The sequence below is a fragment of the Humulus lupulus genome, chromosome 3 (assembly GCF_963169125.1).
Source record: "Humulus lupulus chromosome 3, drHumLupu1.1, whole genome shotgun sequence".
Lineage (NCBI taxonomy): Eukaryota > Viridiplantae > Streptophyta > Magnoliopsida > Rosales > Cannabaceae > Humulus > Humulus lupulus.
In genome coordinates, this window is record NC_084795.1 from 39,606,714 (window position 1) to 39,612,713 (window position 6,000).

Consider the following 6,000-nt stretch of genomic DNA (forward strand, 5'->3'; position numbering starts at 1 on the left):
TTTTCAACAAACGACATGTCGTACGGATATTTAAAAAAAAAACCAGAAGCTTTTTTGGGGCGCGTGAGGGGTCCTTTTTGGCCAAATTTTTACCACTTCACTCGTATTCTCATATCCTACTATTTGTATATGTTTGTGCACAAGATTAATTCATAGATTTGGTTTCATAATTGTATTTATATTTAATCTTTTGTGGCATAAATCTTATTATATATTGTCAACAATTATTGTTTATTTTCTTGCCTGTCGTAAGAATAAGCATGTAAATTGTTTAGTAAAGAGGAGCATTTAAATAATTATTTATTTAAATTTTGTGTTTTTCCTCCAAAATTACATTAAGATCTATATAAATAATTAATTATCCTATCGATAATAATTGCTTGGTAAGGATGCTTAATATGGCGAAGAAAATTTATTAAACATTATGAATCACAATTTATCTACCCTTTCGATAGTAAATTAATGTATTTGATTATAATGTTTAATAGATTGTTCTTACCTGTGTATGAGTTCTATTTTGTGTGTTTGTCTAAGAACTCTAGCATACATAATGATCATTTGTTATTTTGCGATCATATATTGATGAGAAAAGAGCACAAATGGCATGTTTTATCATAACGTGTATTTAATAGTTATTGCTCTTGTTTCTCATTCAGCTGTAAGCATTCCGAGAACCTCTGCCATGTTGACACTGAATGGAACCAACCACAAGCAGTGAGTTGAATCTCTCATGATGAACTTGACTGTTATGCGAGTGGACTTGGCCTTGAGAATGGATGCACCACCTAAATCCACTGATCATGCCACTGAAAAGGACAAGAAGTCCTATGAGGATTGGGAACATTCCAATCGTTGTTGTTTGATGCTTATGAGGTATCACATTGATGAATCCATTCGTGATAGTATTCCTCAGACTGAAAATGCAAAGGATTTTCTTGCTGCCATTAAGGAGAAGTACAAAAAGTTCTCAAAGAATGAGAAGAATGAGTGCTTAACCTTGCTCCATTGCACCCATTACGCTGATACGAGTGATATTAGAGCTCATATCGACAATGTAACGCCCCAAACTCCAGGGACCGTTACGGTGTGCCTTGTAAACAGTGCTAAACTCGCTAACCGAGTCATTTGGCCAAAATCGTGAACTAAGTATGATTAGCGGTTTAGGGATTAAAAACTTTGGTTAAGATGTAACGTCTCACTAGAACGTTTAATATATATATTGGGATCCCGAAAATAAAGTTTCAGAGTTTATTACAGAAAATATTTACAACAGGCCGTTCTAAGCGGCAAAACAGGGTTCAACCCTAGTTCCACTTTAAACCTCGGCCGTGGCGGACGAGCAGCTGCATATGTACATGTCATCACCTAAAGGTCCAGCTTCCCCTTGCCTTTACCTACACCACGTAGCACCCGTGAGCCGAAGCCCAGCAAGAAAACCCAATAAAGCTTGATATAATATCAACAATGATCATAATAATCATTCAGGACTATCAGTCCAAGGAAATAGGTGACAATAGCCAAAAGTCACAATAATGAGCATCGCTCCTTCTAGCCATGTGACGATAGGGTCACCAGGGCTTAACTGATAAATGATCCTTTCATAAGTTCGATTAGGACAGGTGCAAGGTGATTAGTCACCAACATAACCTTCCTCACGACTCTAAAGTCGAAACTATGGACAACGTCCCTTAGCCATGTGACAAACGGTCACCGGGATCATATACCTTGGCTATAGTCATCTGGTCTTAGACCAGGCAAGCGCTTATAGTTCTCATTGACTTCCGGTCGGTCCAGCATTAATACCCCATATGAGTCATTCAATGCCGGCCTTGATTAGATCTAATCTTTAATCGGCCCAGCGTTCACAACGCACTGCCACTTCTGACCCTTGGGTCGGTAAAACGCGACCAGTGCTCAGCCCGTGGTGAACTTAACTGATAAGTCACAGCTTCATAGACGGATCTGACACCATTGTCGGTTCTGACTAATAAGTCAGCGCCAGCGCCATAAGGTAAGCCATGCCACCAAACATATATCACATGTTCAATATCCATAAACAAGGTATTTAGCATGCTTACTAAGCAGATACCAGTACAATTAGGACCATGTACAACCACAGAGGCTCAAGATCTGAAAAATATCATACCCAGTATACGAAGCATGTCCTAATCACATGTTTCCCAAGCATCATATGCAATATATCCAGCAATCTAACATGACCAATAACAGCCATGCATGTCACGTTTATTAGTCAACCAACATGCATCAAGAATAGCCATGCATGTCATACATAATAATCAACCGACATACATCAATAATAACCATGCATGTCATGCCCATAAATCAACCAACATGCATCATAATAGCCATGCATGTCACATATACACAGGGTGCAGTTTTCTTACCTCAAAGTCGAGCTAGAACGATTAAAAGAACAACCCTTGAGAACGATCAACTTTTAGTCCTTTAGCGGTCACCTAGTCATAACCAAATATAAGATACCATCAATAAAAATGGTCAACATAAGTTCCCAAACCAATATCTAGCCTCCGGGACATCAATCCCCACTTAACCGGGTACTAGGATCAACCCCGAGGCCTTAAGCTAGCATCCCTAGGCCAAAAACCCATTTTTGGCCAAATCTGCCTTGATGGGCCACGACTCACCACAGCCATGCCGCGGCTCACCCTCCTGACAGAGCCATTTTCACCTTTAGAGCCAACACAGGCCGCGGCACACCACAGACAGGTCGTTGCTCATTTCGCAAATCAGCCAAGAAACCAGCACGCACCAGCCAACTCTCCCCTGCGTTTTCCCTTGGAACCAAGCCTTCAAACTTGTCCCAAATCCCAACCTAACACCCAATTTAACCATCAAACATCCTCTACAACTCACCCTCAACAAAAACCAAAGTAAAAATCACCCAAACCTCCATTAATTCAAACTTTCCACAAGTGAATCACAAGTTAAAAACTAAAACTCAAAACAGAGTATGAACCAGAAACTAATGGTTGAAGCTTACCTCAAACATGATTTGAATCCTCTTTAATGGCTGAACTCAAGCTAAACCTCCCCAAGCTTGACTCCCTAGCTTGTTTCCTCAACATAGGCTCTCAAAACCTAAAGAAAAGGGTGAAGGACTTGTACGGGAAGGAAGGGAGAAAGAGAGGATAGGCTCTGTTTTAACTCTGTATTTTCTACAGCCTTCATGTCATATATATCCTTAGGGTCAAAAGACCATAATGCCCCTAGCCAAATAAATCCCTCTAAAAGCTTCCGAGGGTAAAACCGTCCTTTCCCGCCTATCTCGTTAATTATAATTAACGCTCTCCAATTCCCGCTATTCTCAATATTCCCAAATACCAATAAATCATATCCCATTACCCTTTAATTCCCGGTAATGCTCTAATCATTAATTTCACCCTGAGATTCACCCCGAGCCCCGAACTTAAACCCGTTATGACTAGACCGAACACTTACATCTCATGATCGTCTCATGTCGACTAGCTCGAACCAATCCACCTTGTAATGTGGCTATATTAATTAATCACAATCATGCACCCAAAATATACAATTACGCCCACAGTGGCCAAATTACCAAATTACCCTCATAATTAACATATGAGCCCATATGCATGCATTCACCATCATATAATAATATAATTCACGTGAACATGCATATAATCATTAAATACTATAATAAATCAATTATGGCCCTCCCGGCCTCCTAATCAAGGTCCTAAACCTTATTAGGAAATTTGGGGCATTACAGACAAGCTCATAGGTTGTTACCAAAAGCTTAAGGCTATGGGGTTGGATCTTGGTGAGGATTACATGGTGTGGTTTGTGATGGAAACCATTCCTCCCCAGTTTGATTCAATCAGATCAAGCTACAATGCTCAAAAGGAGCAATGGACTATTGAGGAGATGACTGCTATTCTTGCCAAGGAAGAAGAGGACATGAGAAAGGGAAGGGCAAGAAGTATCTCCATGGTGACGAACCCAAACAATCCTCACAAGAGAAAGTTCACTTCCAATAACTCTGGTAACCAAAAACCTCCCAAGAAAAAGGCACTTAGTCCTAAAGGGAATGGACAGTCCAGCTCATCCTCTAATGGTCATAAGAATGAGTTTTTCAAAGGTAAGTGCAACTTTTGCCAGAATTTTGGGCACAAAAAGGCTGATTGTAGAAAGCTCAAAGCTCACCTAGAGAAGAAAGGTAACTGTCTTGTGATGGTTCGTTTAGAATCCAATATTATTGATGTGCCCTCAAATTATTGGTGGTTAGATACTGGAGCCACAATTCATGTTACGAATTCCTTGCAGGCAGTGACAAGTCGAAGAAGACCGAGTAGTCTGGAGCAGAATGTGTACATGGGAGACGATACAAAAGTCCAAGTCGAATTTTTGGGGACAGTTAGATTGCAGTTGAATACATGACATTTTTTGGAGTTACAGGATGTTGCTTACATACCCTCTTTTAGGAGGAATTTGATTTCTGTATCTATTTTGGATAGGCTAGGTTATAGTTTTCTTTTTGGAACTGGAAAACTCACTTTGTATCGTGACTCTCTTTTGGTTGGAAATGGAACTTTATGTGGAAATTTATATAAACTTGATTTGCATGATGTTGCTTCTGTTTCTTCTACTTCTTGTCTTAATGCTGTTGTTGGCTCTAAACGTGCAAGATTAGATATGAAATCTTCTATGTTGTGGCACAAACGTTTAGGTCATATCTCTAAAGACAGAATGGAAAGGTTGATCAAAGATGAGGTACTTCAAGATCTGGATTTTTCAGATTTCACTGCCTGCGTTGATTGTATTAAAGGAAAGTTAACTGCCAAGGTTAGAAAGAGCAAGTCAGACAGGTGCACAGATGTATTAGAGCTTATTCATACTGATATTTGTGGGCCTTTTGTTCCACCTGCTATGGGTGGTTATAAATATTTTATCACCTTCATTGATGACTTTTCCCGGTATGGCCATGTTGAGCTCATTCGTGAAAAATCTGAATCTTTGGATGCTTTTAAGATTTTCAAGACGAATGTTGAGCTTCAAAAGGGAAAAATGATCAAAGTTGTCAACTCTGATAGAGGTGGAGAGTATTATGGACGTTATGATGAAAATGGAAGGAACCCCGGGCCTTTTGCCAAATACTTACAGGAATGTGGTATTGATGCAAGATATACAATGCCAGGGACACCCCAACAAAATGGAATCGCTGAAAGGAGAAATCGCACACTTCTTGACATGGTGCGATGTATGCTGATTCATTCTAGCTTGCCAGAATTTTTATGGGGTGAGGCATTGAGGACTGCTACTTATATCTTCAATCAAGTGCCTAGTAAGTCTGTCCCAAAGACACCATACGAGTTGTGGTCTGGTAAGAAACTGAGTTTGCGTCATTTTCATGTTTGGGGATGTAAAGCTGAAGTAAGGCCCTATAACCCACAGTCTAAGAAACTTGATCCGAAGACCATTAGTGGCTATTTTGTAGGCTACACCATGGGTTCCAAATTTTATTGCCCATCTCACACCACCAGAGTTATAGAATCAGATAGGGCTATCTATTTTGAGGATGAATTTGGTTCAAGTCAAGGGTCAAGAGAAATTGTTTTCAGGGAAGAACGCATTTTTGTCCCTGTACCTGTCGCTTCCGCTCCTATTGATGACCCTGTGATTGAACAGATTCCGGTAGAAACTCATGATGAACCTCAAAATCAAGAACAAGGTGAAAATCTTGATATTGGGGATGATGAAGCTATGGTGAGAAGATCACAGAGAACCCGCATGTCTGCTATTCCTGATGACTACCTTGTCTATTTGCAGGAACATGAGTTTGATGTGGGAGATAATTCTGAGCCAGTCACTTATCAAGAAGCCATGAGTAGTCTTAAATCTATGTTGTGGATGGATGCAATGAAAGAAGAATTGAGTTCTATGTCACAAAATGAAGTTTGGGAGTTGGTTGAACTACCCAAAGGTTGCAGACCCATTGGA